We start from the raw sequence: 11,247 nt of genomic DNA, 5'->3' as shown, positions 1-11,247 counted from the left end.
ATGGTGGTAGGTGATACTTGTGATATGTGGTGGGTTTTCCCTGAAGAGGAGGGGGTGATGCATCACAATATAGATAACTATTTCCCTTAGTGAGAACCAAGGTTATCGAACCACTAGGAGGATCACACAACTTCCCGTCTTTAGCAGCTACACACAAAACAACACAGACTTGCACCCAACATGGGCAAGAGGGTTTTCAATCCCCTGAACTCATTACTTGCAAGAAAATGAGTAGTATAGATGATCGTTGATAATTGTAAATTGGAAAATAATTAAAATGTAAATAATGTGAGCAAGGTATTGAGAGCATTTGTGTGTGTATGTGTATGTCTGTGAGTGTATATCTATATGTATATATACATATATATATATATACATACATACATACACACACACACACACACATATATATATATATATATATATATGTATGCATATATTTTGTGGGGACCCCGACACATAAGTCGTGATCACCGAATGCACATGTACAGTGATCCCAGAGATCAATGCACACTGAACACACATAAGTTGAATTATAACAGGCTTACGTCCATTCATACTGTTTGATACAAATAAGGACCATGGAGGTCAAGTCTTACATAGATAGGGCCATGATGGCTAACATACCAAACTCAACTAACAACAGAAATCCTGAACGAAAGCGTGAACCCATGCCATCTGCCTTAACCCTACACGCATTGTGACCGGGATACATCGTAGTTTGCATGTTCGTCGCCAATGAACTCAGCATCAAAATATTGATCTTCCATGCCAGTCCAATTAATTAAACAGTGGCAAGACAATGAGTAATTTGAATGAAATCGCAAGCAACCCATGTTTGGAACAAGGCAATAACAATGCATGATACAACACTAATATGTAAATTGCACAAAGTTAACTTTAGGTGCAATGGCATGATCAGTATCTTATAGGGTATGCATCATGAGGAAAATGATATCCATATGACCAAGTTACATATATCAATATAAACCAGGGTTGAACATGTCATGTTCACTCACCATGCCATGTCATCTGACTTAACTCAACTGTCACACCATCATCTTTCTCACGCACACACCTTAAGTTGTGAAAACATGTGGACATAGTCTAAGCAGGACCACCAACCATCCATGACCTTGGACACGGCTATTCCAGTAGTTTTACACTCTACACAGATTGAGCACTTTACCCACAATACTCGGGGAACTTTCATGGCAATCCACGACCCCCAGTATTTTTCGTACCGAGGTAAGTATCTGAACAATGCCTTTCCCATGACAATACTAACAAAGAGTCCATTTGTTGGTTCCATCCCTTGTTATGTACATCACTAGTATCATCCACGAGGACGTGCAATGGTGTGCCTGGTGTGTGCAAATATAGCCCATGGTCATCCTTTCTTGGCACGACCCCGTCTCGAGACTGACCACGTCACTCCCGCCACTAGTAATGCAGGCTCTCTACTAATACCAACCATAGTAATCAACAAATCCCCGTCCCATAAGGGGTATCGTGGTTGTGCATGTAAGGCTGGGACGGTCAACACATCTTAAATCTAATCCGTTTTCGAGAAAACACACGCACAACTTGCCTCGGTACACCACTTCTTTCTCAACTGGTTACCAAACCTATCACCATATCCCTCGGGCACTAGTGGCACCCGACGGGGTTTTCAAAAGGTTTTTGAAAAGACGTTTGTTTCCAACACATGCATAATCCTTCCCATTTGCGTTGCAACTACATAGCAACCTATCTACTTCCCACCCACAACTCTAAGCACAAGTAGAGTCATGTCAGGCAAGTTTCAATGAGGAAGTAATGGAGGCAACCCATAAAGGTTGTCACAGAAGTCATCATGATTCAATGCAACAAAGTAGGTGCTATATGCCATGCAAAACTGGTTTTAAGTCATGGTCAAGGGGCCTCTTCCCTGGCTCAACAAAGTCTCCGATGTCTTCAAAGTCTTCTGGTCCAGCTTCTTTGTCAGCCATGCAATATAGGATGAAATTAATGTCTCGGTCACGAGGCATTCCGGGCAGCTCATCAGGAAAACATCTAGGTATTCACATACCACTAGCATTTGATCCAACCCAATTCCTGATTGTCAATTGGCGTGAGGGGCTTGAGCAGACGTAGGGTTTGGAACATACTTGACTTCAACTCCTTGGCTATTGGTCATGGTAACAGTCCGCTTAGTGTAGTCTAGCAAGCCTCGGTGCTTGGTCAACCAACTCATGCCAACAATGACATCCAAGCCTCGCGAATCCAAAACTATCAGGTCTGTTTGGAAGTCTACCCCATTGATGTTAATCCCAACTCCTTTAAATCCTATTTTTGTCCTTAATACTGCACCTGGGGTTTGTACCATCATATCACTACCAAGAGGTGTAGGATTTATACCACTCTCTAGTGCAAACTTTGGGGTAACAAAAGAATGCGAAGCACCACAACCAAACAGAACTATTGGTGGGGTTGAGTTGACAAGGAACGTACAAAGTATAACATCCGGGTCCCTGGGCTTCCTCAGCGGTGACGTGATTCACACAACCCTTGCCATTGCTAGGCTGGTTGTAGGGAGCTTGGTTCCTTGGTGGCGCTCCATGGCCTTGTCCTTGGCTTGGAGCATTGGGGGTGCGGTGTGATACGTATCCAACGTATCTACTTTTCCAAACTCTTTTGCCCTTTTTTTGGACTCTAATTTGCAAGATTTGCATGGAACTAACCCAGACTAACGCTTTTTTCAGCAAAATTGTCTTGGTGTTATTTTTGTGCAGAAATAAAATTTCTCGGATTGACCTGAAAATATACGGAGAATATTTCTCGATTTAATAAAAAATATTGGCGAAAGAATCTACCAGAGAGGGGCCACCCCCAAGCCACAAGCCTGCAAGTCGCGACCCTAGGCCGCGCCCCTCGCTTGTGGGGACCCTGGAGCTCCACCGACCTTGTTTCCACTCCTATATATTCCTATGCGCACAGAAACAAATCAGAGAGAAGAGTTCATCGCGTTTTACGATACGGAGCCGCCGCCACCTCCTGTTCTTCCTCGGGAGGGTAGATCTGGAGTTTGATTTGGGCTCCGGAGAGGGGAAATCGACGCCGTCGTCATCACCAACCATCCTTCATCACCAATTTCATAATGCTCTCCATCGTTCGTGAGTAATTCCATCATAGGCTTGCTGGACAGGTGATGGGTTGGATGTTATCTATCATGTAATCGAGTTAGTTTTGTTAGGGTTTGATCCCTAGTATCCATTATGTTCTTAGATTGATGTTGCTATCACTGTGCTATGCTTAACACTTGTCACTAGGGCCTGAGTGCCATGATTTCAGATCTGAACCTATTATGTTTTCATGAATATATATGTGTTCTTTATCCTATCTTGCAAGTCATAAACACCTATTATGAGTGATGGTCCGCATCCCCGAGGGTGACAATAACTGGGATTCTATCCGATCATTACCATAGTTTGATGAGTTCATGTATTCAGTAAGTGTTAATGCTTTGGCCCGGTTCTCTATTAAAAGGAGGCCTTAATATCCCTTGGTTTCCATTAAGGCCCCTCTTCCACTGGAGGGTAGGACAAAAGATGTCATGCAAGTTCTTTTCCATAAGGACGTATGACTATATATGGAATACATGCCTACCTTACATTGATGTCTTGGAGCTAGTTCTATATCACCCTATGTTATAACTGTTGCATGATGAATGCCATCCAACATAATTATCCATTACTGATCCATTGCCTACGAGCTTTCCCCTTATTGGTCTTTGCTAAGCCACTTCTCCACTGCTATTGTTAAAATCACCACAAATCTACTACTGTCACGTTTGCCACCGTTACCGTTACTTCCATACTACTTTGCTACTAAATACTTTGCTACAGATATTAAGTCTTTCAGGTGTGGGTGAAATTGACAACTCAGCTTCAAATACTCAAGTATATTCTTTGCCTCCCCTAGTGTCGAATCAATAAATTTGGGTTGAATACTCTACCCTCAAAAACTATTGCGATCCCCTACACTTGTGGATTATCAATACCTTTTTGTGGCGTTGTTGTCTGGGAGCATAGCTTCATTCTCTGAGTCACTTGGAATTTATCTCTTTTGATCACTATGAAGAACCTGAAAGACGCTAAAACCAAGATCTACCCCTAAACTACGAGGGCAGGTAACAAACTGCCATCTAGCTCTGCATTTGATTCACCATCTGTTATGAATAAATTTGCGACACCACCACCTACTACTGAATCGGATATGTCGCTAGTAATTGATGATGCTACTTCTGCTATGCATAATGCTTATGATAATACTTTTCTTGATACTACTGTGCCACTTGGTGAATTTCTTGATGAACAAATTTCTAGAGTGAATGCTGAAACTGATAATATTGTTGAATCTGATGAAACTGAACACTATGACTCACCTACTAGACCTAGATCTCCTAGATATGAATTGCCTAATATACCCGAGGCTTATGTTATGGAAGGAGAAGTAGCTAGGGACTTTCTTTCTTGTAAGGATAGAGATGATCTTAAGAAATTGCTATGCAAGTGGAAGGAAAAAGATATTTGAATGCTAGAATGCAATATGATCCCAAGTTTGCTACTTCACCTATCTATATTACTGATAAGGATTATGAATTCTCTGTCGATCCTAAGTTAATTTCTTTGGTAGAATATGATCCTTTGCCATCCAAAATAATTATCCATTACTGATCCATTACCTACGAGCTTTCCACTTATTGGTCTTTGCTAACTTACTTTTCCGCTGCTATTGTTACAATCACTACAAAACTACTACTGTCACGTTTGCCACCGTTACCGCTACTTCCATACTACTTTGCTACTAAATACATTGTTGCAGATATTAAGTCTTTCAGGTGTGGTTGAATTGATAACTTATCTGCGAATACTCAAGAATATTCTTTGGCTCTCCTTGTGTCGAATAAAAAAATTGGGTTGAATACTCTACCCTCGAAAACTATTGCGATCCCCTATACTTTTGGGTTATCACGGTGCATCTCGCTTCTTGTTGGGGCACTGCTTCGAGATGTGTCCATGCCTACCACACCCAAACACTTCAAGAAATATGTCAACTTGTGACCTTCTAGGAGTGACATTGGAAGAAATGGTCGTAAATCAACAACCATTTGACAACAATTGGTCATCAGCTATTTGAGGGGCTCCAAATGCTAAACCATGACGACCAATTGGTCAGAAAGGTCATAATTTCCTTACACGAAATGCTCGTAAAGCAGACAGCACTGGACCGCTCCCTTATTTCTAGCCGATCATGACCAATATAGATGGTCATAGCCTTGTAAGTTGTGGTGCATTGCTACGACTAGGCACCACCTCATCAGTTTGGCCTATGTGTCATGTCCATGTGTCAATTTTTGCCCTAGGTCATGAAACAACCTACATTTCTATCATTCCCAAAATTCTCGAAAAATTCTCATAAATTCTTTGGATCATATATTCATCAAATATGTCAAAACCCTTCATTCCCTAGTTCAAAAATAATTCAGCAATATTCATTTTCCTATTCTGCTCAGAATAGCACCTTGTGAAGGAAGTGCTATTTATATTTTCTTGATTGACCTCAAAAATTTTGGGCACTCTTTCGTATCCAAATCATTGGGTGATGAAAAAATTCATCTCCATTTGCGGAGTAAATCTATCTCAGCAAATTTCCAAAGTTTATGTTGTACTAGAAGCTTTGTGAATGAAATAATATCTAGGAATATCATAATGAGTTGAATTTTTGCCACATAATATATATGCCCAAATCATACCTCTCCACAAAATCTGAGCCCCATCTAACAATCCATGTGAGCTCACCATCCAATCTTTGTTCTATTAATATTTTCAGTTTGTGAAGCAACTACATCTTATATTGCTTTATAATTGAGGAAAATTTACCAAGAGAGGAACCTCACCATAGAACGCCCCTCCACCAAATTTTATCTCATTTAATTTAGTCAATTTCCCTCAATATTTTTCCCAATGTTTTGTTCAGTGGAGAGCATTGTGAAGGAAGTACAATTTTTATTTATCCAAACGATATGAAATTTTGTCACTGCCTTCGTATGCCTAAATTATCATCCTCCTCGAAATTGCAGCACAATCCAATCATCTATGTGAGCCCAGCTTCAATTTCTAGTTTCTGTGAAGGTTTGCACATCGCAAAGAAAGTGCTATCTAGACACCTACTATTGCCCTCAAACTTTTTGGGAACAATTCCATATCCAAATCATTGTCACATGCTAATATTCAGCTCCATTTGCCTAGTAAATCTTCCTCAGCAAATTTCCAAGGTTTCTATCTAGAGAGAAACTTTTTGAAGGAAGTACTAGCTAGGATTATCCAAATGATGTGAGATTTTTCCAAATATTCCATATTCTCAAATCATCTCACTCAAAAGAATTTGAGCTCTATCCAGCAATCCATGTGAGATCATCATCCAATCTTTCATTCTGGTCATATTTTCAGTTTGTGAAGGAACTATATTTTATATTGCTTATAATTTACCAAGGCATGTTCCTACCTATATAACTCACCTCCTCCAAATTTGATGTCATTTCTTTTTTCCATTCCTCTCTATAGTTTTCCGAAGTTTTCTATCTATAGAAGATAATTGTGATGTCATTGCTTATAATTGTCACTTTGGCATGTCCAAATGGTATCAAATATTTACACTGCTTTCCTATGCCCAAATGAACTTCATCCACCAAATTTCAGCTCAATCCATCCATTCATTTGAGCCCAGTGCCAACATCCATATTTCTGCCTAGTGTGGTACTTTGCAAAGAAAGTGCCACCTAGGCTCGTCCATTTGAGCTAAAAATATGCCAAGACAGTCTCCTTAGTAGATGATCATACTCAACCAAAATTCAGGCCCATTGTCCATGTGCAATTCCCTCATCGCTAATCACACACTTGGCTGGTAATTCATGTTTGAGATTAGTTCAATATCCTCGTGAGATTCTTCTATTGTATTGTTCTTCCTAACACCTACCGAAGGAGTTTCCAACCCCACTAGACATGCCAAGGCCCCCCAAAACGCGTGGCAACGCCATGGTCAAGTGGTGACCACGCGGCTGGCATGCCAGTTTACGCGCTTTAGAGTTGGGGCCATCGTCCATCGTCCAAACCTCGACGTATCACCACCACACGATATGTGGCCACCACATGATTTGGCTATAAGATTGATCATTTGGCTTGAAAGCCATGAATCTTCACACATGATAGCTCATTTATGAGGAAACTTTTTAAAAATAATTACCGTATTACAAGTTGATTATTTTTCCTAATAACTTGGTCACATATAGTGACACAATGCGAAGGTTTTCCAATTTTTTAATATTTTTAATTTTTTCATGCCCCTTTGAAAACTGGGGGAATGACCGTTCCTGGCTAGTTATTGAATCTTGTATTTTTTGGTGTTTCTCTCATTAAATATATACTTATATACCTAGGAATTATTTTTGGAAACAAATAAAGAGGAAACTATGAGGCAGCTGCACTCCAAATTTGACCCACTTCCTAGTGAATCGGCGGAAATATGTCTTATTTATGAGAGGTGGATCAAAGCTTTTGACACACAACCATTTTGTCAATTGTACATTAAATATGGCCTAATATTTTAGAAAAATGATTTGGTCCAATTTTACAACAAATATATGGTAGGTTCTTCAACAAAAAACTCATTTTGGGCACTCAGGAAATGTAAAATGAAATATTCGTCCAAAGAAAATGAAAACTTCCTTAGGCAACATTGTTTGTCATTCTAAGATGCACCCTTTCGAACAATATTAGATCATTTGATCAAATTATGCCATGAATTTGGCCATAAGATTGATCATTTGGCTTGAAAGCCACGAATCTTCACACATGATACCTCATTTCTGAGAACACTTTTAAAAATAATTACTGTATTACAAGTTTATCATTTTTCCTAGTAACTTAGTCACATATAATGACACAATGTAAATGTTTTCCAATTTTTTTAATTTATTATTATGGTTTCAAAACGCGGTCAAGTTTGTCGGTACGATCGTTCTTATCTGGGGATGGAATATTGTGAAAATTTTGGTGTTTTTATGATGAAATAGATATTTCTATACCTAAAAATGATTTTTTGCAAAAAATAAAGGGGAAACTACGAGGGAGCTCTAGTTCAAATTTGACCCGCTTCCCGCTGAATTGACACAAATTTGTCAATTTGATGAGAGGTGGATGGAAGACTTTTTACACCCAACCATTTGGTCAAATGCACATAAAATATGATGTAATATATTTGAAAAATGGAGTAGTTCTGTTTTGAAACAAGAAATTGGTAGGTCATTCACAAAAAACCAATGTTTTGCACTCGGAAAATGAGAAACGTTTTTTTCAGCGAAGAAACCGAAACTCCCTTCGACAACATTAATTGCCATTCCAATATGCACAATTTTGCACAATATGAGATCATTTTAATAAACCTTGTCAGGGAAGTGGCCACAACACTCGTAATTTGGCTTGAAAGCCATGAATCCTCATAGATGATTATTCATTTTTGAGAATAATTTCTTAAAACAATTGCCGCATTTCAAGTTTTTTATTTTCTTTGGTAACTAGGTCACATCTAATGGCGAAATGTGAAGGTTTTCCATTTTTTTTTTATTTTTTACGCCCATTTTTCAAAATGGAGTCAAAAAGGCGACATGACCATTCCTAGCTAGGGATTGAATCTTGGAAAACTTTGGTTGGATCGCTCATGAAATAGCTACTTATGTGCCTAGAAATGATATTTTTTTAAATAACAAATTATCAAGCACTTGTAGTTAAATTTGACCGAGTTACTTCTGAATTGACGTAAATTTGTCTTTTTGATAAGAGGTGGATCAAAAATATTTGACATACAACTATTTTGCCAATTGTATATAAAATGTGGTCTGCTGTTTTTGTTGAATGGAGTGGCGCCATTTGGCATCAATTATTTGGTAGGTTCTTCATGAAAATATATCATTTTTCGCATACGGAAAATAGAAATTTATAATTTCAAAACTCAATTTTTAGTGCACTTTTTAAAGATATTTGTGTTAGTTCTAGAGAACACTAGGTCACATTTGGTGACACAATGAGTAGGTTTTCTATTTATTTTTTAATTTTTAGGTCAAAAAATAGTTGACATGATTTAACACCTTACTTTTAGTCGATTACGACCAATTTAAATGGTCTTACGTGTGTATTGTGTTTTGGTTGGTCCATGATCATCTCACGCTTATCGTGCATCAAACACCGCGGGATGTCATAGAATCCAACGGAAGTGGCAACCTTCACCCCCTCACCCACTTACCCTCATGTTGTCATCAGATCCCCTAGCTCCACTCCAAGCCAACTCCTCTCGGAGATCCTAATGATCCCAACCCACCCAATGGCGGGTTTTTTCACTATTTTGACCCACTAGTGGTAAAAAAATCACAGAACGAACTCACCTCAAAACAATTTCACGTTTTGACCCTTTTTAAAAATGCCATAAACCGTGGTGTTTCATGTCACTTATCAAACGCCAGTCCAGCGTGGTGTTGCAGGTCACTCGTGAAACGCCATACTATTGTGGTATTGCAAGCCAAGAGTGAAACGCGAGGCACCCTGGCGTTTCTTAAGGAGATAACTGCCCAGCCCGACCCCGTCGCCACCAACCACCTATTCTTCCTCCTCTTCCTTCCGAGCTTACACGAAAAAGTTCTCCCTCCTCCTCCAGATCCCCCCTTCGATCTCCCTCCTCCCTCAACTTTTTGGTGGGTTATTTGGGGCAAATCGAAGAGGCCGATAAGCTCCTCCAATCCCTCCATTTAGTTTTTGCAATACCTTAGTGTTTGTGTAGCTTTTTTTGCACTAGGTGTAACGTATGTTTTGGAGTAAAATCTATTTTGTGATGGTTAATGCATAGATTTTTGGAAATAGGTGTAGTTTTTGGAGGCTGTAGGTATAACATAGGTTTTGTTCATATTATTTGCACTAGGTTTATGTCTAGGTTTAGTTCATATGATTTGCACTAGGTGAATGCCTAGGTTTAGTTCATATTATTGGCACAAGGTGAATGCCTAGGTTTTGTAGGATACCCGGTTTTGTACATATTATTGACACTAGGTGAATGCCTAGGTTTTTGGCACTAGGTGTAGTGTGATTGTTTTTGACACTGGGTTAATGCCTAAAAGAATTATGTTCATATTATGTAGGATGTTTCAGCCGGATAGATATCCGGGCCTTGATGAGTTCTACGAACAGAAGCATTGTGCGGTGCTAGTGGAAAGAGGAGAGGTAATTATGATGGCCTTGATGATTATTTTTGTATATTCCATGATTTTCATATTGTGACAAGTTGAGACAACTAAAAAATTATGCGTTTGCTGGTTTAGGTTCCTCCACTACTTCATTTGAGGGGGCACAACTCGAATGATTCTCTCTTATATGACCCTCGGTACGATCCTTATTTTAGAAAAATGGATCTTCTTCAGTTTGTGCTCAACTTTAAAGGCACACCACCATGGTTGAACGCCACGGCCCTTACCGCCCTTACGGACCGTTGGAGGTCGGAGACGCACTCTTTTCACCTTCCTCTTGGTGAGATGACCATAACTCTGGAGGATATTGCTATGATCACCGGGCTTCCGATCGAGGGAAGGGCTCTTACAGGGAAGGTTAGGTTCGATGGGTGGCGACAACGGGTTGCAGCATTGGTTGGTGTTGAACCCGAGCCATGGATTCATGAAACCAGAAAGGGTCCTAGGCCATCCGGTGTGTTGTCCTCTTGGATACAGAGACATTTTTGCAAGTGCACAAGGGATGCTAGTCCGTCTGTTGTGGAGAGGTTCGCCAGGGCTTACCTCTACAATCTTTTGACCCAAGTGGTGTTTTCGGATGGCATGGGGGACACAACCTCGTGGATGTTTTTGGATCCTCTTTGTGACTGGGATGTTAAGTGGAGTTGGGGTTCGGCGGCACTAACCTTCTTGTACCGTCAGGTACGGCTTAATATCATGCATTTTCATTTTATTCAATGGGTGTATGATGCATTTTCATTATATTAAATGGGTATATGTTGCATTTTCATTTTATTAAATCTTTAGTTGGATGGAGCATGTATGAGGAGCAAGTCGACGTTCACTCTTGGAGGTTTTGTTTGGGCCCTACAGGTTTGGATGTGGGAGCGTATCTGTGTTGGTCGTAACCTCAGCCTTCCTCCGGAAGAACCTTG

This window comes from Hordeum vulgare, chromosome 4H, assembly GCF_904849725.1.
Source record: "Hordeum vulgare subsp. vulgare chromosome 4H, MorexV3_pseudomolecules_assembly, whole genome shotgun sequence".
Taxonomy (NCBI): domain Eukaryota; kingdom Viridiplantae; phylum Streptophyta; class Magnoliopsida; order Poales; family Poaceae; genus Hordeum; species Hordeum vulgare.
This window is presented reverse-complemented; position numbering follows the sequence as displayed.